This window comes from Suricata suricatta, chromosome 4, assembly GCF_006229205.1.
Source record: "Suricata suricatta isolate VVHF042 chromosome 4, meerkat_22Aug2017_6uvM2_HiC, whole genome shotgun sequence".
NCBI classification, from domain to species: domain Eukaryota; kingdom Metazoa; phylum Chordata; class Mammalia; order Carnivora; family Herpestidae; genus Suricata; species Suricata suricatta.
The window spans coordinates 139,546,603-139,570,956 of NC_043703.1; the positions used below are offsets into that span (position 1 = coordinate 139,546,603).

Genomic DNA, 24,354 nt, shown 5'->3' on the forward strand with positions numbered 1-24,354 from the left:
TAAGTATATTACAACCAAGATCAAGAGGAGAATAAGAATAAAATAGAGAGAGAGAGCGAGAAGGAGGCTTAAAAAAAAAAAAAAGAAAAAAATCTGAGGCCTTAGTTATGACCTTGTGTACTATCAATGGGACTTCCTGAGGTCATGGCACCAAGAGTATTTATATGGCTCAGAGCACTAAAATGAGAATGTCCTCAGAGGGGACAACGAAAACGAAAATTTTGTAAGCCATGCCCCTTATGTGGAGACCATCACTGGAGATCTGAATGCCCTCAGAGACCTCTCTCCGTGAGGGCTCAGATAACCCATGTCCCTGGAAGGGACTAAACGGGGCCTGGGGCTCTTCACAGTGGCTCCCCCAAACTGACTGGCTATCAGAAACCCAGCTTCCAGTATCTCTAAATACAGAAGGAAAACTGGTTGATTTCCTTCCTGACACCAGAGCTCCCTTTTCTGTCCCCCTTTCCATTCCAGGACAACTATTCAAACGCAGCGTGATGATTAGAAGCATCTCCAGAAAACTTCTAACTAAATTTTTCTCTCAGCCCTTGGGATGTATGTGTGGAAACCTAATTTCTTCCCATTCTTCCCTGATTATGCCAGAGAGCCTTACTCCCTTGCTAGAAAGGGACATTCTAACTAAATCAGAGACTATGGTGCTACTAACTCCAGGACAGATAAACAATTATGTGAGATTTTGGAAATTACTGGATGTTGCAGGCTGTAGATGCCAGGGTTCAGGAAAATAGTTTGCTGCTACATCAATTATTAAAGGAGGCTCAATCCCACCTACTCTCCCCCCCAAAATAAACTGGGGTCTGGCTCCTAGACACTATCTCCAGTCCTTGGAATGGTTACAAACAGAGCAGGGCAATTACTATTACCAAACTCACAGAGCTAAAAGATCAGTACACAGCATCAGGCCTTTCATTAAGGGAGGGACAAACTCATCAAAGGGCCCATAGGATGTTCACTGGGAAAAAAATTGCCAAGGACAGTTTGGCAAGTAATCTCAGCCTGTGCAGCATGTCTTGGAGACGGTTCTTTCAACCACAGGCTTGCTCTCTCAGGCCATCAAGAAACTGGAAGAGATCCAGAAAGGACCGACAATTAGGTTTCACTCCTATGCCAAGGTCAAAGAAATTCCAACATCTGTTAGCGTGGGTTAATACTTTTACTAATTGGGTAAAGGTCTTCCCTACAAGACAGAAAAGGCACAAAAAAGTAATAAAAATTCTGCTTTATAAAATACCCAGATTTGGCTTACCCCAAAATTTGCAAATTAATAATGCTAAATGGCTGCCTTGACTCTTTCTCTAGTAGAACTCCTGGCTCTTGGAAAAGTTTCACACCTCAAAATAAAGCAAACTGTCTGCTTATACTCAGCCAAACTCTAACACCTCACAAGCATTAGATGCTTTAAATTGTTTAAATTAAGTTAGGGCCAAACTCTTGACAATAGAGCCGCCAGTGATTACTCACTGCTCCTGCTCCTCCACCACCTGGGTTATGAGAAATTCTCTAACATATGTTTACAAAGTCAGCGTCTCTCCTACATTATTTGACCGGTTGGAAACTGTAGACATTATCTTAAGATGCCATCCTGTTGATCAGTATAATCTTTACTTTGTGTTTTTCTCTTTGTGTCCGCTAACGTTTCTGCCACCTCAAGCCTGCCAGCCTTCCTGTAAATCATACTGTGAGCCACTCGACCAACCCTTGGGTAGACTCCAACTGCTGTACCCTACACTGTCCCTTATCAGCTTGAAGAAGCCAGGACAGTCATCGTCCCTGTGCCCTAACAGCAGTGACAGGCACTGTTCCAGGGAAGAAAAATAGGGAAAGGGTTAACATTAGACAGAAAGAGATAAGGGACCTTCAGGGAGGCAGACTGCAGCTGCAAGTGGGAGGCTGAAGACACAGATGGGGTTCTGCCTGTATAAAATCCTTTCTGGGCACCCTCCCCCCATTATCAAGGGCATAAGGCGGGATCTAAATGAGATAGACAATCTCACCCTATGACAACTGGCTTTACCCTAACCACCTTCCACCACAGGATCAGAGACTGATTACCCGTGAATCTGACCACAGAGATTCACCCCTTAAACCAGGAGATGCAATAGGGATAAAGGAGTGAAATGTTCAACCCCTACAACCCCTCTGGAGGGGCTCATTCACTGTCACTTTGTCCACCCCTACTGCAAGAAAGGTAGCTGAAGTGGGTCTCTGGATTCACTACAGCAGAGGGAAGCCGGCATCTCGAAATTGGGAATGCATTCCTGATCCATCAACGCTGTGCAAGCTGACCATATGAAAAAAGCAATCTGCAACTCCAGAGGCTCGAGGAGACCACAGCCCTGCCTTAGTCACTCCGGAAGCTGACTGATCTATGCATGGCAGAGGCTTGAGGAATGGACAGTCCAGTGAAACAAAACACTGTCCTTATTTTCTTTCTATATTTTTTCTTTCTTTTTTTTTTGTAGTTTATTGTCACATTGGTTTCCATCTAACACCCAGTGCTCTTCTGCACAAGTGCCCTCCTCCATGACCATCACCCCCCCTTCCCCTTTCTCTCTCCCCCTTCAGCCCTCAGTTTGTTTTCAGTATTCAAGAGTCTCTCATGATTTGCCTCCCTCCCACTCCCTCTTTTCCCCCTTCCCCTCCCCATGGTCCTCTGTTAAGTTTCTCCTATTAGACCTATGAGTGAAAACATACAGTATCTGTCCTTCTCTGCCTGACTTATTTCGCTTAGCATGACACCCTCAAGGTCCATCCACTTTGCTATGAATGGCCAGATTTCATTCTTTCCCATTGCCATGTAGTCTTCCACTGTATATATACATACCACATCTTCTTGATCCATTCATCCATTGATGGACATTTAGGCTCTTTCCATGATTTGGCTATTGCAGAAAATGCCCCTATGGTCCTGTATCCCTTGGGTAAATCCCTAGCAGTGCTATTGCTGGGTCACAGGGGAGTTCTATTATTAATTTTTGAGGAGCCTCCACACTGTTTTCCAGAGCGGCTGCACCAGTTTACATTCCCACCAACAGTGTAGGAGGCGGCCCGTCTCTCCACATCCTCCCAGCATCTATAGTTTCCTGATTTGTTCATTTTAGCCACTCTGACTGGTGTGAGGTGATATCTTAGTGTGGTTTTGATTTGTATTTCCCTGATGATGAGTGACAATGAGCATGGTTTCATGTGTCTGATGGCCATTGGATGTCTTCTTTGTAGAGGTGTCTGTTCATGTCTCCTGCCCATTTATTCACTGGATTATTTGTTTTTCGGGTGTGGAGTTTGGTGAGTTCCTTGTAGATTTCGGATGCAACTACCTTTTCCCATTCCATCACTTGCCTATTAGTTTTCTTGATTGTTTCCTTTGCAGTGCAGAATGTCCTTATTTTCTATATCTGTTTCCTTAATGTGATGCACTGTCATGCCTTGTTTCTCACCATTAATGTGATTCTTGCTCTACTCTTTGCCATAGGATTGGCCAAGGCCATCCCGGCCAGTTGGAAATGTGCTAAGAGGTTTCTGTGAACACTCACCTTCCTTTTGTGAATAGGATACTTCATTGGTACCAACATGGGGAAACAATGGCCATAAGAGACTAGAAAATTAGATTTCCCACAAACCTTAGAGTAAAACAAAATGCCCCAGACTTACAACCAGGCTTCTGTTGAAAAGCCAGTTTTGGCTTCTCAAACACTCAATTATTAGGACAAACTGTCTAGCCTAGTGGGGGAAAAGTTCATCATTGTCTTTGTTAAAAACTTAACATGCCTAAGCCAAAGATTTTATAACTCAACTGCCAAAAAATCTCAATGGTGGGAGACCCCAAGTCACCTTGAGCCAGATCCCCATCCCTTGTCTAACTTCTCTCATCTCCAAGAGGCCTGAGACCATGTCAATGCAGCCATCAAATGGCGGACTCAGGTGAATTATACTTGATATGTGGAAGGACAGCCTGTATAGTACTTTGACTTCCCTCAGTCTAGTCAGGGCCACATGTGCTGGAAACAATTCCTCCATCTTTCTTCCTGCTCCCACTTGCCAGAGAGAAACATTTGGGAATCCAAGTGCATGGGGACAGGGAGACTCAACAGAAGCAGCGTGCCTTACAAAGTGGCAATTAAAGATGATAAATGCCCTCCCAAGTGTATAGTTCAATATTATGGCCCTGCCGCCTGGGCAGAGGATGGGTTCTGGGGTTACCACACTCCCATTTACACGCTAAACAACACAATCAGACTACAAGCAGTTATAAAAAGTATAACCAATAAACCCGCCAGAGCTCTTACCTTACCAGCCAAACAACAAACCAAAATGCACAATGCCATCTATCAAAATCGCTTGGCCTTAGATTACCTACTTGCCTCTGAGGAAGAAGTTTGTAAAAAGTTTTATCTAAACAACTGCTGCCTACAGATAGAGGATGAGAAAAAAGTCATAGAAGAGATCACAAATGAAATGAAAAGGGTTGCTCACATCCCCATCCAGACCTGAAACGGTTAAAACACAGGGAGTTATTTAGAGAATGGTTTTCAACTTTCAGGGGACTCAAAACTCTCATAAAAATTATCCTCCTCATTCTGGAAGTTTGCTTAATCCTACCTTGCTTAGTTCCCCTGGTTGTACTGACTGTCTCCAGTCTCGTTGAGGCCATGATTTAAAAAGGACAACCACTCATGTAATAATGCTATAAAAATATAAACCTCTAAACCAAGGTGATGCTCTTTGACCCAAAACAGAGGGGCGTGAGCATCAAAGCGGGGAGATATGGTAGGGTTCCCTCTCTAAGAGGGAGGAAAGAAGAAACAAAACTTCAACGCAACCTGGTTATACACATACAGGACAACATCCCTCATGACCTTGTAACATGAGAGCACTTCATCAGACTACATGTTTATATGTTACATACATGGGAGACAAAGAAGTGGAATATATATATAAAAAACTATGCCACGTGGCATTTGGGGCTCAATTCTTCAGGTTTGAACCCAACTGAGCGGTGCCGGCAGGAATAAAATTGCTTCACAACTCAGCGTCACAACTCTCTATATGAGAATCCTGCTACAACTCCAGGCAAGAACGTCCTTAAAATGAGGAAGGTGGCTATCATTTTTAAGCCTCCCTAAGGAAAGAAGGCTCACTCTTTCTTTTATAGCCTTTATTCAATAGTTAATCAACCTTAAGATTAAGTATTTCCTTATTTTTCTGTTGGCCATCATGTCTTTCAAGCTCCTTCACTAGAATTCTCCATTCCCTGAGGTCCGCTGGTCAGCTCAGGAAGTACCACTGAAGCCTGACAGGCCCTTGTTTGCACGGCGCTTTGTGGTGAATCTTTTCCTCACATTCCCTCTCCAGAACTGAGTTCAAGGTCTTCCCTTAGGAGACATTCTTATTCAATGCCTACAACTGCCTAACATGGAACCTCGTGGGAGACTGGCAATAAAATCATTTAATTGGCTGATAGTAGGAAACAGATTGGCACTGTTTGTATGCGCAATGTTCTTTTCCTTAAATACAGACATTTGGTTGTCATGTGGCTTTTTTCCCAACAGATTTAAACATTCTGCGTAAGACCTAATTCCATCCTTTCTTTTTATACTCTTTTTTTTTCCCTTCGTGGGATCTCTTTGGATACTTCAATCTTTCTCAAAATGTAGAGCCCTAACCTCAAAATGATATGTGGGTAAGGCCTGAACAGTGGCTAGAGGAGCGAAGACTTACTTCTCAACCCCTGAATGCCAGGCCATTAATACGCCCAAATATCAAGTTTGAGTTTTAAAATAACATGGTGACCTTTCCTTCTACCGTGCTGAAACTTTCTAAGTCAAAACATGTGCCCAGGACTCTCGGACAATCTCTCGGGAGATGGACGCCACCTTGTTCAACAAAATGGACATCACAGCCACAAGCCCATACCTAAGGCAGGTCTCACGTCTCCCACACTACGACCAGGGCTCCGTCTAAGACGGAGAATGCTGCTCTTCTTCTGGAGGCCCATCTAAGGTCAGACCTGCTCCAGAGCCTTTCTGATTTTTGAGGAAATGCACTCAGAGCCTCCGATGGGTCCCTCATTCATTGGCAACTAGCCCAAGTTGGAAGAGGCCTGTTTAGGTAGCTGTGATCCCAGAAATATTGATTCATCATTTCCTTCGGCTGAGCATTTTTGATACATTTCTGAATATACTTTCTGTACTAAGACCCTTCCTTGCTGCAGGAGGGAAAGTTTGGGCAGCATTAGCGAGATGTGGGTCTCCACAAATCTCCCATCTCTTGGGCCCGTGCCAGTTTCCTCCACCCAAGTGAACGAGGAGGCTCACAGCCATCAGGCTGCAAAAGACAGCTCAGCCGGGAAGGTTGTGAGCAGTCTTCTGGTTTAGGCAGCAACGGGATATCACAGGAACTAATCTTGGTAAATGGAGTCAGCAGAGACTCAGGGGTGGTTTTTGTTTGTTTGTTTGGTCCAACAAGCTCTCAGCAGGTTAAAAATGCCTGGGGCATGTGAGTATTTGACAACCATTAACAAGGCCACACAATAAACCCCTTTAGGGACATGAGAGAAAAGGACAATGCGACCAGTGACATTCTCAAGCTCCCAACGCCTTCTGGTGCAGAAGGGCGGGGAGAAATGTAAACTATATTAGGGAATCTGTCAATGACTTTAAGAATAATAATACATAAGGGGCACCTGGGTGGCTCAGTTGGTTAAGCACCTGACTTAGGCTCCGGTCATGATCTCACAGTTTGTGGGTTTGAGCCAGTGCCGACAGCTCAGAGCCTGGAGCCTGCTTTGGATTCTGGGTCTCCCTCACTTACTGTCCCTCCCCCACTCATGCTCTGTCTCTCTCTCAAAAATAAACATTAAAAAATTTAAAGAATAATAATACATCTGATTTTCACTTATTTATCCAAAGAGCTCCTAGATGAGTGCAATGAAGAAAGAATCGGTAGCACAGTCAGTCGTCAGGAAGTCAGTGATGGGATGGTTGGCCCTGGGGATTGGGAATTCCTTCTCCTTCCTCACTCTGCCCCCTGCTACTGCCACCACCAAGATCTGTGAGCCCTCGTCATTTATTATGTTTTCTATATTTGGAAACACTTTGGGGGGAAATTTTCCACGCTTAGAAAGTCATTAACCCGGAGTCTCTAATACATGCATTCCTCCATGCCCTTTGCACTGAAAGGTTTATTGTTGAGAACATTCATTCTGGATGCAGTGGAACTAAGGAGGCAAGGCCGTCCCCGTCCCCAAAGGTTCTGGTCCCTGGTGTGGGAAGACACTGAAATGCGGACCTCAGGGAGTGCCTCACGTCCTCTGCAGGTGCATGTTCTGCCCTTCTCGCATCATTTGTTGTGACTTCTGGAGAGCGAGATGAAGATGGGCTGCTTTTTCAGAGTTGGGGGAAGTGTCCTCTGTGCTTCTACAATTAGGAGCTTAGCTCAGGCTCTGAAAGGTTTCTCTCCTTCTCCCCTTCATGCTGGGAATGAGCAAGTCATAGGAGCAACTATTGCAAGCCAGCCAAGAGGGACTTTAGGGGCACCTGGGTGGCTCAGTGGTTGATTTTGGCTGAGGTCATGATTCAGAGTTCATGGGATCAAGCCCCATGTAGAGCTCTATACTGACAGTATGGAGTCTGCTTGGAATTCTCTCTCTCCCTCTCTCTCTCTGCCCCTCCTCCACTCATTCTCTCTCCATTCTCTCAAAATTAAACACTTTTTAAAAAAGAAAAAAGACAGAGCAATTTTATAAATTACAATTTCTTATTCTCATGACAAAAGAAAGACATTAATTTCAGGGAAAAACAGACAAGAAAAAGTGTTGTAAAGAAATCACAAAAACACCTAATTAAGGCTTACACTTCTCCAACTTTCCCCTGTGCATATATAATATTGAAAATAATCGCTTACTGAGGGCTCAGGTGCTGGCCTGTGTGGCTCACATCCACGACCCCACGTGCTCCATGCCAGTCTACTGGTCTCTGGGCCGTGTCCCAGCATGGGGTATGCACGGAGTACAGGCTTCACCCCGCCACCCTGCAGCTGTGGGATCCCCAGCAGGTCGGTGAGTGCCCCCGGGCCACACTGTCAAATGTGGGCAATAACAGTGCATGTGAGTCGTCATGATTAAATGAGTCAAAGCATGTAAAATGTTTACTGCTCTCTACCTGTGAGTGCCCAGCTCAGTGGAGTCATTGCCTGTCTCCTTTTTAGAGATACGGAGACATGTTCAGAGAAGTCAGAGACTTGGCTGAGGGCCCATGAGCATTAAGTTATTAAGTGACAAAGCCAGGCGTGAAACTTCAAATCCCTTCTGACTCCGGGCCCTTTTTGATATCACATACAAGTGTGCTCGCGTGTATGTCTGTGTCTGTGCCCGTGAAGGAGAGAGAGAAGGGAAAAGAGATTCTCCCCCACTGGCTCTCCATTGTAAACCTCTTTAAGTCACTGTACAGTAAGTAGACCAGCGCCGGAAGTGCCCTGGACACGGTCTTAGTCAGTGGGGAGGGGCCTGTCTGGTTTCATGCAGAGCCGTGGCCCTCAAGCTACAAATGCCCCGGAATTCCCCAAGGATTTGTTGTGCCGATTGTGAGTCAGGAGATCAGGGAGGGGCTGGACACTCTGCGTTTCTAACACATCCCCCCAGTGATGCTGGTTGGTGCTGGTCTGGGAACCACACTAAGGCAAGGGTTTCAAGAATGCTGGCCAGTGAAGGACTTTATCCCGCACCTTCCTCCCGCTGACTCTTTCATTGTCACTTCCAATCTCCCCTCACGCCTGAGCCTGAAATTCTGAGTCCCTCTCCATCTCTCATCACGTGAGAGCTCCCGAGGAGGGTTCCCTGCTGAAGCATGGGTGGGCCGCCCACCTGGCAGTGGCCCCGCTCAAGTTTCAACCCTGGGGGCTCTGCACAAACACTCCGCGACTGCTGCTCATCCACACTGTCTGAGACACTTCCGGGGGCATGCGCGTGCGCGCACGTGTGTGTGTGTGTGTGTGTGTGTGTGTGTGTGTGTGTGTGTGTATGGATTCCAAAGACAACACGTCTGCACTCTGCACTCAACGCTGGTGGCGGGAGGCAGCATGGCGGCTGGAGGGGCGGACACAACTTGGTGAAGGAGCCATCTACCTTCTGCCCAGAGGCCCCAGGGCTCCGACCCCGTCCATGCCAAAGCCTCCGCAGTCCTGATGTCATAGACTGCTGCACACATCATGACTCCCCCCAGTTCCCCATCTGGTGCCATCTGGAAGCTCACCCCTCAGACAGGACCTCCTTCAGCACATAGAGAGGACACCGCACCGGACACCCTCCATGGAAGCTCCAGGTAGGGACAGAGAGTAGGACAGACACACAAGGAGCTCTGAGTGTGGCGATCCACATGGGTGTTAGTTCACGTGAGTGGAACCATCCCAGCTGCCTGAGCCTCAGACAAAGAGGAAAATTCGGTCTTGGAAGTCTTTCTGTGTGACTTTTCCATGATGTGACCAGCTTTTTTGCTCCGGTGTTTACCCCAGCGGACAGCAGGTGGATCCTGACCAGACAAGGAGTGGGGGGATGGCACCCTGGGAATGGGGGGGTCTCTTCTTCCTTTCTTCCTCAGGGCACATTCTGCCCTCAGCAGGTAGTAACTGTTGGCACTGGTTGAGTTTGCTGCTATTTTCACCATTTTAGAATTAGCTCCCTGTCTACTGTGAATTTTCCATGGTGACATAAATCTCCATGCCTCATACTAGCTACCTCAATTAGAACCAGTGAAATATTTGGAAATTCCCATGGCCTTGGCCAAGGCCTTAATGGAGTGGGTTTTGTAAAGTTCTGGATTCCCTTCTTTCCATGCCAGCCAAAGGCACATTTCCTGGGCACATCACACCCCCCTCAAAATATAAATCCCTGTAGTGGGTGATGGGCATGGAGGAGGGCAATTGTGGGGATGAGCACTGGGTGTTTTATGGAAACCAACTTGACAATACACTATAAAATACACACCCCTGTAAACCTGCCTATTTAGGCCCTGAACTTAGCATGAGAATACTCCATGCACAAAAATAAGCAGAGTGCGAAGGTCATTTATTCAGTTACACCTGCCAGCCCTGGGGAAGCTTCCTGAGCAGAGATCTGAGAACGGGGTCAGGTCTGGTCCCTCCCGCCCTTAGCGATCAAGACACGGACTCAGAACCAGAAACCCGACCACTGGGGCCATGGCTGCCAGAACAGGAAGAGTACAGCTGAGAGTGAAACTGGGCATCAGCGTGGGTCCGCCTGCCTCGCTGGATCACCTCTCTGAGCCAGTGTTTCCTTAAAATGAGGCTAGCAGGGGGCATCTGGGCTCAGGTCATGATCTCGTGGTTCCTGAGTTTGAGCCCCGCATCAGGCTCTGTGCTGACAGCTCGGAGCCGGGAGCCTGCCTCTGACTTATGTCTCCCTCTCTCTCTCTGCCCCTCGCTTGCTTACACACTGTTTCCCTCTCTCAAAAACAAAATAATAAACATTAAAAAAAAATTTTTTAACAAGGATAGCAGGGTGCCTGGGTGGCTCAGTCAGTTAATCATTCAACTCTTGTTTTTGGTTCAGGTCATGTCTCACAGTTTGTGAGCTTGAGCCCCATGTCAGGCTCTGTGCTGACGGTGTGGAGCCTGCTTGGGAGTCTCCACTTCTCTCTGTCCCTCTTCAGCTTGCTCGTTCTCTCTCTCTGTCTCTCTCTCTCTCAAAAAAAATAAACATACAACAAAATTTTAATAAAAAAAATAAAATAAGGATGGCAATCCTACCCTAAGTTATTCTCCTGGGCTATTACAACAGCACAGTCACATATTTCAAAGGGATTAGAAAGCAGTAAAGTGTTATTCCATCCATAAAATCTGGACTTATCATAAAGATTAGGTTGAATGAGATTACATGTAAACATACACACACCATGGGGTTTCAGGAAATATTTACCAGCTGGTTTTCTAGAGAGGGAAATGCCCTGAATTTTAGCATTGGCCACTTTCCACGGCTGCCCGCAGAGGAACCTGTGTGACTTCACTGAATGTAAAGCCTAGAAGAAATGGGTGTGGTTGACTGTGTTTGTGCATTTCATGCCCAGCGATAGGACGCCCTCCGCCGAGTGCCTGGAGACCGGGGCGCTTTCTCCCCTGCTCATTGTTTCGCTAGAGAGAGGTTCTCCCGTGGGCGGATGCAGAATCATGAAGGTGAATGTTCTAAAGATCCGGGCTGACTCTGACACACAGCCCTGATCAGGAAGCACGGCACAGGGTCTGCAAACTCCTCCAGAGCAGGGACCACGTCCTGGTTTTGTCTGTATCCCCCTTTCCAGAACAGCAAGACCCACTGGATGCTTCTCTAAATGAAGCGATAGCAGCTCCTTATCTGTAGCCACATTGACCCAGAAAGAGGTCGGATGTGCAGAGATGTGTGTGAGAGAGAGGTCCTTGCCTTCCGCCATTTGCACTACTGGTTTCTCCCTACTCCTTGCATGTCACCCCTACCGACCTGTGTTTCTTGGAAAGCTGCCTCCGCATGCCTGAGCCCCCTCATTCATTCTGGCTCTGCTGGTTCCCTTCTCAGTCCTGTAGGGCCTGCACCCACTCTGACTCCTTCTCTGAGTCATCCCCTGCAGACCCTTGGGTCCCAGGGGCCTTGCCTTCCCCCCTTACCAAGAGCCTTGGGCCGGATGCACCAAACTCAGACAAGGAGTGGAGGGTGTGACTGCACGCATGCCTATGCCCCCCATTCCCTCTGCCCCTGCCCTCTTCATCTGGTAGCTCTGTCTCTAGGCAGCCCCTCAGTAAAGATCCTTTGAATACAGGAAAACAAGTTCTGGAGACAGGACTACAGGAAGGGAGGAGAGGAAGGCATTCCACGTGAATTAATTACTCTAGGAAGGACCCAAAGTAATTGGTGCTTCCTTGGCCTGAGTACAAGAGCAAGGGAAAACTGGTTTTTAAGCCAGAAGTGTTCACATCGCCATCCATCACTGAATATGTGTTCCGCCCATTTTTATGTTCTCTCTCAAATCCTGCCAGTATAAACTACCAACTCTCTTGTCTTTCTCAAGGTAAGCTGGAGAAAAATGACATAGTGGGGTTCTCCAAGAAGGGAACAAAACTGTATAAATCACCTGTTTTAGGCAACAAATACAATGACCACGTTTCCTCAGCCCAAGTAGACTAGGCTACTAAGTGTTATTTTTTTTTAAGAGACAGAGCAGAGAGTGAGCAGGGGAGGGGCAGAGAGAGAGGGAGACACAGAATCCGAGCAGGCTCCAGGCTCTGAGCTGTCAGCACAGAGCCTGACTCCGGGCTCGAACCCACGGAACGTGAGATCATGACCTGAGCTGAAGTCGGATGCTTAATCGACTGAGCCACCCAGGCGCCCCGAGGCTACTAAGCATTACAGATGCACTCACTGAGAGAAGAGGGGATGCCTACCTGTAACCAGGGTCCTTCTAGAGAAACCCAACATGATGTCTGAGTCCTTAAACCAAAAGTTAAATGTTCTTATACACCGAGAACAAGCTTGTCTTTCCTGATTATTTTCTTCAATTAAATCTTATCATAAAATTAGAATGTGTTTAAGAAAACTTAGAAAATAGAGACAAGGGCACACGTACACAAGGCTGTAACTATGAGACGGTGGAGGGTGAAGTAACCCCGGTGCAGAGTCGTCTTGCAACAGGCACATAAATCAAACCATCACTCCGCACACGCCGGACCCACCCAACGCCATATGCCAACTATATCCCAACAAATGAAATGACTGCCCTGATTTCAAGGAAAAGAGAAGAGGGACGAGCATTTATGAGGCACCTAATACAGGCTTTTGAAGACTGTGTGCTCAGCACAGAAGTACGAATCCACACACAGCCCTGGGAAGAATATCTTTCTACCTATTACACAGATGAGGAAACACAGAGTCCCAGGAAACATGCCCAAGGGCACCCAATCAACGAGCAAGGGTCACAAGTACCACCAAGTCTGCCAGGCTGCAGCCAGGGACATACATGTCAGATTTAGCTGCTACTGCAATCACTCTACCACAGGCCCCCTAAAATGAATCCCAGGAAGAGCGGCCAAGACTCAGAAGGAGGCGAGCCCCCCGCCTCCTCCCTTCCAATGGCCCCTTCAGGGAGGTGAAGCAGGAGGAGAGGGGGAAGGAGATAACCAGTGACCCCACAGGAGTTCTTAACTTCACGGCTGCTAGGTTTTCATGTCTACCGGCTTAAGACACTCAGAGGAGTGATGTTTGCTCTTTAAAAAGCACCACCACCACCAACAAGAGACTAGAGGCAAGAAATTATTGTTTAAATGATAACGGAAGGTACGGCATGTGTTACAGTCCTTGGGGCCTCCAGTCCCCACTAGTCAGGCCCGGTGGGCCTCACCTGACCTCTGCCCCCACCACCCTTACCAGGTCCTGGAAGGAAGGGAGGTGCCTCATTCCTCTTAGAACGCTCAGGGCAGGGCAGAGAGGGAGTATTCAAAAAACAAATCTGTTGAATTAGGCTTTCTGTTTTTCTACCTTTATTCCCAGGGTAGCCCTTCAGAACCTTTCAGCTCTCATCCTAGGCTTCCCTTCCCCTCTAGGCTATGTCCTCACCACCTTGCTTGTGTGCCCATGTAATAGGGTTTTAGTTAGTGCTCAGGGAACTGTATTAAGAGAATCTATGTCCTGAGTCAGACTACACATCCTTTCGGGCAGGACCAGTCCGTTATCGAGAGTTGTACGCTAAGCACCTAGCACAGTGCCTGACACACAGGAAATGCTTATTAAACCTCCAGTAACCAAGATTGGCTCTGGCAAAGGTTGATGGAAAAAATGAGTCCCTAATATCTGAAGTCTTTAAATACAGTCTCTGCAACTTTACACAGAAGGGCCCATAATGATAAGGTCGCGCCAAACTGGCTATAGACATGGTTCTTCACACAGTGCACGTGGCTTAGTTCCTCACAGTGGAACTTTTGTATTCTGGGGAGTTGAGTATCCTTTCAGGGTATAACCAAGTACAACCGTCTGGAGTCACTGTGACAAAATAAGGGACTGGCTATAGACTGTTTAGCATGGTACACTCACAGCCTTACCAAAGAAAAACCCAACATGCAGCCATCACTGGGAGGGGGCTCTAACTGGGCAGGGATCCTATAGACGCGTGACTAGGTTGCTTCCAAGTCTCCTGCCCAAACCAAAGCATCAAACAAAGCTGGAGCCAGAAGCTACAATATCCATTTCTTTACGATGGGAGACTTGAATCGTCTAATGTCTACAGGGACTCTCTGTGAAGGGACAGGTGCACCTAGTTTACCAACCTTGTTTGGCCACAGGGCCCTTCCTTGGTAGCACTTCTGTTAACACCCTCTTGCCAGTGCTGCCCCACATCCCAGCCTGCCTTTCATCACATTAGCCTCACAAACATTGGGTGGCCGCTCCTCTCCAGGCCCACGGTGATGCTCTAGGTGGGGGAAGGGCCACACAGAGAATGATGGACAGTCTCTGCCCTCATGGAGCTTTCACTCTCAGAGATCAGAGAAGGCAGAATCCGAGGTGGGAAGGAAAGCAAACCGGGATGAAGGTCAGCACGTGAAAAGTGCCTGAAGCAAGGCCACAAGTGGTAGTGGGGGAGGGGGGCTAGACTGAGGAGACAGAGCACCCGGCTTAGGGCTAGACGTGTGATCTTGGAGGAGCCTCATGGACCAGGGGCAGGCATGAGCTGCGGGAAGGAGGGGGGCACTAGGAAGGGCAGTAGGAGAGAAGACAGACATGGGAAGGGATGGGCCACACTACGGGAAGGGTGACGGGGAGCAGTATAATGGGGAGAAAACCTGGGAAAGTAGTTCAGGGTCACATTATGAAAGTTGGTATATCCTGGAGTGTTCCAGAAGGTCTTTAAGCAGAAGAATGGCACAACTAGAGCCACATTTTAGATGACAGAGGCTCCTTAATGCTTGCCCTTATATGATCTGTTAGTTCTAAAGAGATGACTGATTTCAACACAGTATGGTGTACAATGTTACTATATTGGGTCTAGTTGAATGTCAGTCTACCATCTTAGAAATAGCAGTGGAAGTTTTTCCAAGGTGAATATTAAGTGAATATTTACGTTACAGAAAGAAGAATGACAGGTAAGATCCACTATATGAGTTATCTATTGCTGTATAACAAATTGCCAACTCAAAGCACACAGTTATTATTTCACAGTTTTTGTGAGACAGGAGTTCAGGGACAACTGACCTGGTTCCTACTCCAGGGTCTTGCATCAAACTGAAACCCGGGAGTTGGCCAGAATCCCATCTGAAAGCTCAACCAAGAAAGGGCCTGCTTCTAAGCTCAAGTGTTTCTTGTGAGAACTGTTCCCAGAGGGCTGTTGTGCTGAAGGACTTCCTCGGATCCTTGCTTCCTTCGTGGCTTTGCGGAGTGTTGGCCTGAGGCCACTCTCAGTTCCTGACCACACAGACCTCTCCAACACGGTGGTCTGCTTTATCTTGGGACACAGTCTGCCCGAAGACAGAAGCTATTAGCTTATGTAACCCAGTCATGGAAGGGACACCCCTTCAATGTTGCCAATATTTTGCTAGTTAGGAGAAACTAATAATTGAAGGGAAGGAGATTACAGAAGGCCATGACTACCAGGAGCCAAGGGTCACTGGGGGCCTTCTTGGAGGCAGCCTGCCACACTCATAGTTCACTAAATTCCCAGCACAGAGTAAATTTACAGAGATTCATAACATTTTATTAACCACACCCCAAAGGAACCTATAGGAGGACTTAGTGGAAGTCAGTCAAGTGGTAGAAGCCACTTAATTTGGTGGAACTTTACAGTCGAGGATAAGCCTGTGTCAATCACTTTGCCAGTCAGGACTGTGCTGTAAGAACCATCATGGAGGAGAGAAAGTGACCCCTTACCTCGGTGGACCCCTCTCGCTGCCACCCGTGTCTCTGTCATAAGGGCCAAGTTCAGCCAGGCTGCTTCCCTTCAAGTCCTCAGATTCATGCAGGTGCTGGAAAGGGAAAGACACTCTTTTGTTCTGTGCACAGGAAATAAGATACTCTTAATTCTGTCTGGTTCAGACCCTTTCCTAGGATTGCCTCTTTCGCATAAAGAATGTACCAGCTACATTCCTGAAGATGAGAAACCAAATGCTGTCAGGACTGATTTGTGATTCTTGTGATTCTCAGAGAAGAAAAAAAAGAGAAGGGAGGGTTTATCTGGATGCCTGTAACAGTCAGAGGACAGTAGGAGAGGCCGGGTCAGGAGATGGCTAATAAAATACAGCGTCTTTGATCCGTAGGTCACCAGTTTATTTAGGGTTGCCCGGAGACATTCCCTTAAAATATGCCTTTTTGGAATTCTTCCAGAAAAGCTTGAAACCTTAGGGCTATCACCCTTTTTTTCTGTAGCGTGCTGGGTTTTGATTTATCATTCCCTATCAAGTTGTGGATGAGATTTCACTTTTATTTGTTCAGAAACCATCCAGGCACACATAAGCGGTCCCCCTGAAAGCCGTGGTGTGGGGATCCTGTCAAGAGATGACTATCAGGATTCCTGTTACCGCTTTGAGGGAAATCACCACGCCAGCCAGAGCTGTGGAGAGTCTCAAGGTCTTGCTTATTCAACTTGGCCATCAGACATCAACAGGGACTTTTCCCGTCATACTATGGAGCCCAGAGGAAATGCCACAGGATATTAAACATGTCAACACCATGCTTTTCAAGAAGAAATGTGAGAAGCTGGCTTTGGTCAACAAGAGGGCCACACTCTATCAATGAATGACTCAATACTGGCCAGGTTCCCTTACGTTAGTACCACACTATTTATCCAGAGAGCAATGTGGAAAGAAAGGCACAGGATCTTAAGTGTGTGAGACAAAAGAAATAAAGAATTTAGAGTATAATGTCAAAGTATCCACATTTTTGTCTTAGGGTAAAACCACTGGAGCGCTGTAAAACGTTATATTCTGTTTCAGATGTCTGCGGTGGTGGGTAAAGCTGCACAGGGCTAAGTTTCGGTTAGTAATGTCACATCTTGCCTCAAAGAGCAGTATGCTTTCTTAAACGTCAATTTTATGATTTGCAAAGGAAAGGAGTCAGGTCTCCTGAAAAGAAAAGAAAAGGCCAAGGAAGTAGAAAAGTACAAAGATCCAGAGGGGAAAAGCAGACACCCAAGTTCACATTAGGAGGACTGCACTATTCCTAATATTTTAAAGCTTTTCACGATGAACTACAATACACATTTGGAAAAACATACAAAAATGTGTAATTCAATGACGTGGCAAGAGAACCACAATGACCGTGACCCAAATTAATAAAAGATATTTCCAGCTCCCCCTGAAGTCCTTAATACACCCTCCTAGTTATCAGTCCTGAGCACCCACAAGAGTAACCTCTGTCTTTCGTGGTATTTACTTTTTTCCTTTCCTGAACAGTTTTAACACCCAGCATGGGTCGCCTAAGTTTTATAGTTTGATCTCATCTGCTTTTTCAATTTTGTCTTATATATATGGAAACATGCAGCATGCATTTTTGGGGCTTCCTTTGCCCAACATAATATTTGAGAGATTCACTCATGTTGTTGCTGTGGGGTAGCTACAGTAAATTCATTGTCATTGACACATACTATTCCATCGCGTGCTTATCCTGCCACTTATGTATCCACTTAATTTCATCCACTTTGGATGGACTCCATCAAGGAGCTATTAGGGATAATGCTGCTGGAAACATTCCTGTATGAGAGTTTTGGCGCACAGTTGCATACTTGTGTGTCTTTATGTATGTGTGTTCACCGAGGAGTAGCATTGTTGGGTCATAGGATATGCTTATCTTCGAAGTTAGTATCTGTTGTTCAACTGTTTTCCAAAGTGTTAGTATCAATTTATACGGTGATCAGCAAAGTTTAGGAGTTGCTGTTACTCCACATCCTCCCTGACACTTGATATGCACAGTCGTTTCAATATTACCCATTCTGTTGAGTATGGATTCATCTCAAGTTTTTTTCTTATTAAGTTTTTATGAATATACTGAATATACATCCTTTTTCATTTGATGTATTGCAAATATTTACTCCCACCATTTAGCTTTCATTCTCTTTGCCAGATCTTCTCATGAACAGAAGCTCTTAATTTTAATGTAGTTCAAAATGGTTTTTAAATTTGGTATGAAGCTAGTGCTTTTGGTGTCCTAAGGGACATTTTACTTTCCCCAATCTCAAGAAGATATTCTCTTATATGATCTTCTAGAAGCTTTATTGTTTCACATTTAGGTCAACAATTCTCTTAAAACTGATTTTTACATACAGTGTAAGGTATGGGGTCAAGGTTCACTTTTTTCTATATAGATATGTAAATGACCCAGTCCTATTGGAAAGATTATCATCCTTTCTCCAATGTTGGGCACTGTCATCTTTACTATAAATCAAGGGTCTGTGTATGTGTATTTCTGGACTCTATTGGTCTATTTGTTCTTGCACCAATATCATACTGTCTCAATACTCTCATTTATGATAAGTCTTCATCTCTGACAGTGTAAGTCTTCAACTTTGTTCTTCAAGATTGTTTTGGAAAAAGAAAAAAAGAGATTGTTTTGGCATTCTCAGCCCTTGAATTTCCATATACATTTTATTATCAGATCTTTAATTTCTACCAAGAAATCTACTGTAATTTTGATTGACTATTGGGAATTTATAGATTGATTTGGAGAGAAACATCTTTACTATACTGAGTTTTCCAGTTTATGAACATAGAATTCCATACCATTTGTTTACTTAGGACTTCTTTAATTTTCTTGGAAATGTTTTAGCTTTCTATTGAGATACCTAGAATCTTTAAAAAGATTGATTCCTAAGTATTTGAATTTTTCATGCTATTGGAAATAGTGCCATTTGAATTTTTTTTTCCTTTTCAAAATCCCTCCAGGTTGCATGTATAAATGGAGAAGTTGATTTTTTAATCTATATGAAAATTCTGAATTTGAGAATAAAAATTTTTCATCAGTTCTGAAGAAATTTCACCTGTTAACTCTTCAAATGCCTCTTCCTCATTCTCTTTAATATCCTTCTGAAATTTTGGTTAAAGGTGTCCTTCTGGAAATTGTATCCTCTATGTCTTCTAAATCTTTTCTTTTTTCTTTTTTTGATATGAATGTGCTGCATTGTTTCCAGAGCTATACGTTCCTTCACAAATTCTCTTCAGCTCTCTTGTTCAACCCAATGTTTCTCCAAAAAATGTGATTTTACCCCCAGGAGACATTCAGCAATGTTGGGAATATTTTTGGCTGTCACACCAGGAAAGGCATGCTACTGGCATCTAGAGAAGAGAGACAAGAGATACTAGGAAGCATCCTACAGTGCACAAGACAGCCCTCTACAATTATCCAGCCCAACGGCAGTAGTGTCAAAGTTGAGAAACCCTGATTTAACTTATCAAATTTCTAATTACAATTATTATAGTTTTCATTTCCAAAAGTTTAATATGGTTCTTTCTCAAATCTTTCTGAAACTTTCTGATAGTCTTCTATGCTCAAAGTTGACTTTCATTTTTATTTCCTTAAACGTTAAAAAAAATTTACCTTCTCTATATTCTATAATTCCAACATCCATGGTCTTTGTCAATCTTACTCTGTTTCAACTGAGTCTTGCCTGTGGTGCCATACCTATTGGTGTGTTTCTGATTTTTTTACTGTGAATTCTAATTAGTTGAAACTTTGTTGGGATAATGTACTGAGTTCTGTGTTAAATGTATTTTCCTCAAAAGAGGTTTGTTCTATCAAATATATGGTGGCACATCAATCTAGGTGTGCCAGATATAAATTTTTAATGGCTTTAGGTCACACTATGCATTTCATAAGAGCAACCTTATAGTTAGGAATTATCAGAAAAGAGACATTCCTTTTATTTTTTCTTTTTCTCCTTAACCTAGAGCCAAGACTATGATAGACAAACATCCCACCAATGTCTCTCTGTTGAGTGAGTTTTTGTTGTTAACTATTGTTCTACTTTTCATATATAAATAAAAGGATCCCTGAACCAACCTTCCATTTCAGTGGATCCTGGGTTTTCCCTCATGTCTCCAAGTATGCTCCGCCCATTAATAACTAAGTTTACTCCCCCCAAAATTAGTATATGCCTTCACACACTACCTTTAGCATTCACTAACCTCTCTTGATTCATGGCTTTATGGCCACCAAGAATTTCCCTATTTCTCTACAATTCAGCCACTCATTTAAAAGGAAATCTTTAAAAAATGTTTCTGTCCAATATATTTAGATGTTCTAAATATGGGTTTCTTAATCTGGCCATTGAAATTTATTTTATTGCATTTTGCTCCAAATATATATTATTTAATAACTATAGTAATTAATAATACTAGATAATTATTAAGACTAGTACTAGATAATTATTCATAATAATATGATGGGGCACCCGGGGTGGCTCAGTCAGTTGAGCATCTGACTGTCGATTTTGGCTCAGGTTATGATCCCAGGGTTGTGGGATCGAGCCCCACATCGGGCTCCATACTGAGTGTGGATCCTGCTTGGGATTCTCTCTCTCCTTGTGTGCCACTCCCCTGCTTGTTTACTCTAAAATAAAAAAATAAACACCATAATAATTTATGATAGATTATACTTTATATTTAATCTTCACCCTCAGTCTCTGACAAAGCAATACAGGATTTATTTTCATTCTATAAAGCTCCATTATGTTCAGTAATTTTCAGGTAGGTATCAGAATCACCTCTGGAGCTTTAAAAAACATTTTCTCAGGCCTAATGGATCTGAATCTCCAGGGTTTATTTCTAAGATTTTGTGGGTTTTTTTTTTTTAATTCTTTAGATGGCTCTGATTCACAGGCCCAGTTAAAAATTCACCAGACTAAAAAAAAAAAATTCTACTAGACAACTCAATGAACCCTGCTAGGCCTTGAATCCAAGCAATTAATCACTCTCCTCCCCTCTCTAGCCTGATTTTGAAACCAACTGAGGTATAGACTCTAGACTCTAACAGATGGAAATCAAAGTGTTCATTTTATTATTTTGATGTGTTATCACATTTGAGCACGCAGATTCTTTTCCTGAAGTGTAGCTCTTGGACTGATCCCTAAAGGAAGAGTTTGGGACTAGAGAGCAGATACATAGCTCAGTCCCGAATTACTGCCCCATTAGGAAGAACAGAGAGAGAAAGGTCACCTCTCAGATAAACCTGGGCCTTGACTCAGGTGTTCTTATGGAAAGAACATGGGCAGGAAGAGAGCCCTCTCTTTTGTCAGGGAAGTCTTGAGAAACACAGACAGACAGACAGACAGACAGGGAGAGTCAGGCTTGTCTAGTTCCTTATATCATGCCTCCAGTGTTGGATTAAATGCAGAGTAAAGAGAAGTGAAATTGTTCAGCTCTACCTTTCCCTCAGAGCATGCTGAATAGAAATTCTCTCTCTTCCAGGGAAAATTAGGGAGAGGGGAATGAATAAGGGTATCGGGCAGCACATTCCGATCAGAACCACCCTTAAAACCAGGCAAGAAGTACCTTTGCCTCAGGCCTTTTGCTTTAAAAGGTCCCTCTCTCTCTGTTCTCCAGACACCCCTTGCTATGGGACCAAGGGGACTTACCCACCTAGAGCCTGTACTCACCTCACCTTCTAAACGACGTTCAGGTACCAGAGGCCCCAGAATCCCCTGCGCAAAAGCCCAAAGTCTACAGCCAGGGCTACATGGCCTTACCCCAAGTCCATATTCCTGGGGGTAGAGTGGCCTGTGGTCCACACACTCCTAGGTCTGAAGGGTGGCATTGTGGCCGTCTCTGGGTGGTGTGACAGACCGAGGCATAGGCTGGGTGTGCACACTGATGCACACGAGGCCCCTGCAGCGAAGGGTGGGCTGAGGGTGGTTCAGTGCTCCCTAAGGAGAGCACGACACTCTTCTGCTTGGTACTTCTGAGGTTTTGAGAATTCTAAATTACACTATGCCCTTCCCAGTCAGTATGTAGAAATATTTATTAAGATCCAAAGCATAAAATGTATTCTAACAGTGTCTTGGCTTGATCTATAACTTTTAAATACTTAGATACACTGTACGTGGACCTCCATTCGTATTCTGGCTCTGGGCCTCGCCAGATCGAAGGCAGGCCTACTTCCATGTGCTTTACTAGAAAGCTTAATTAAATTTTTTGAAAAGCCTCTCTCTTTCACAGATATGTGTGTATACATACGTACATCTGCAGAAAAATGCTAATATGGTTTTATTTTCTACAGCGGTGGGAATTTGGGTGATTCAATATTTTTCTTCCGGTTTATTTGTATTTTCTAATTTTTTGACAACGAATGTGGGATGGGACACTTATGTAATTTATTAAAGGGGAAGGCCAATATGAATGAGAGTCCCCCTTCCCCCACTGAATAACCTGTATCTTACTGGTTATAGTCAGGGAATCCACTGAGTATGTAATGCAGTCTAGTTCTGTAGCGGATACACATTTTCTTTCTTTCTTCGTGTGTGTGTGTGTGTGTGTGTGTGTGTGTGTGTGAGTGAAAAAGAACTGTGGAGGAAGCATAAGCAGGTTTTCTGGCCAGACAGCTATAAAAATACCAAGACGGCTTTTATCAACCCTGGCACCAGACATCCCATAGGCCAAACTGATTTCGGTCAGTAGAGCGATGAAGGGCACCCAGAAGACTGGAAAAACTTTCGCAGCATTGTCTCTCAAACTACAGGGTTATGACCCCCACGGGGATTATGGAAACCGGAGCCAAATGCCTGGAAGCCCCCATCTCGCCACTCCGCCAGTCCCGGGGACCCGAAACAACATCCACAATGCCCCCTTCTCTCGATCATAACAAGAACTAATTGTGCACAGTTGCTCACAAAACACTTCACACACAGCATCTGATATGGTCTGTAGGGCAGCAATTTACAGTCTCTAGCTGAGGAAACTGAGGCCCACAGAGTGAGTTCAGGGGCTCGGATGTGGTCACGGCTAGGACACGGTGAGGCTGGGACTTCAGTCCAGGGCTTCTAACCCTGACTTCACCCCACTCAGTCAACTTCTGGGGTCACCCTCTTTCTGCCGGCTCCTGTCATCATCTCACTTTCCTTTCCCCAGCAAGGGTCCACCCGGAGAACTCCCAGGGGCATAAAAAGCCACCACTTTGTAAAAATCCACCACATACTCTCCTTCTTCCCTTTCACCTGTCTGCGCGTGCAGCCCCGGAACTCGGGAAGCCTGCTCCCCAACAAAGACATGGAGAACACAACACTTTGGGGTCATGGCCCAGCAGCGCCGCAGGTCACCAAGCTCCCACCAAGGAACAGTGAAGGCTGTGTCAATGCTTATGATCAGGGGGTTTCTAAGACACTCTGACGTGTATTTCTGTTAAACTTTTTCAAAGTGCTTTGACACACATCTTCCGGTCGATCTTGTCACGTCTCTGTCCGGACTGCTGACAGGCTACAGGGAGGCGAAGGTCTCCTCAAGGCCCGAAACAGCGGAGGCTTCCAGCAGCACTCACCTGTCTGAGCGGCAGTAATAAGTTCTGCAGGTCTGTACATACTGACGTTCATTTGAGCTTTCAGTCTGGAAAAAGTTAGCAATGCATGGGTTAGCTCTTTAATGACATTAATGTGATTTATTTCCTTCCACCCCTTTCTGGCAATAACACCACCAAAGATTCAAATAGGGCTGGTACTTACCGTTCAGAAGACCCACTTTAATATTATCAGTTTTCCGCCTCAAAGTCCTTGGCAGGAGTCCCTTTCCATAGATCACAATGTTGGTACAGGACCAAGAGATGGTGCAGTGGACTCCCAGGTCACTGTGGCTTATAAGAAGTCAGAATAATAAAAAGGAAGACAGGTCTGACATCGCTGGCAAGGGACAAATTTTAGTGTTGTGCTAAGCAAACTAATTAGCGCTGGCTCTGAATGATGTGGGAGGAGCAAGGATTTCCCTGTTGAACAAAGCCCAGTCCAGGGAAGAAAAGGCCTGCATAAAAAGTCCAACCACTCTACTGAGTTTGCAAATCTCAAAATTGACATTAACTTGTTATTTATCCCAAAGCCAAAGGAAAAAACAAAATCTGCTCACGCGAGCGCTTTATTAATCACTTTATTAACAAAGGGTGAAAGAGAAAGTGCCTTATAATAAAGAGAACTTGCACACACACTCACGCAAATGCACATACAATCGGTTTTAAATTGGCTTTGCTGCAAGCTGCGTCTCCCGGGTAAGAAGTGCCTCTTTGTCCACTTAAGCTACTGCAATTAAAAAAAATAAAAGACGAAAACTCAAGATAAGCTTGGCTTTATAGTTCATTTGGTGAAAACCTAATGCAGCTACAATTATTATTAGACCTTGGTCTGTGAA

At 44.9% G+C, this 24,354-nt stretch overlaps 1 long non-coding RNA gene across 1 annotated transcript; it reads right to left on the reverse strand.

Moving 5' to 3' along the window:
• Positions 1–1,009: 1,009 nt before the first annotated feature.
• LOC115290175 lies at positions 1,010–23,849 on the reverse strand. Its single transcript, XR_003908001.1, has 4 exons — positions 23,682–23,849; positions 23,501–23,565; positions 15,914–16,008; positions 1,010–1,082 (listed from the first exon to the last, which is right to left on the reverse strand). It is a non-coding gene; the product is annotated as an uncharacterized LOC115290175 (long non-coding RNA).
• Between the last annotated feature and the right edge of the window lie 505 nt (positions 23,850–24,354).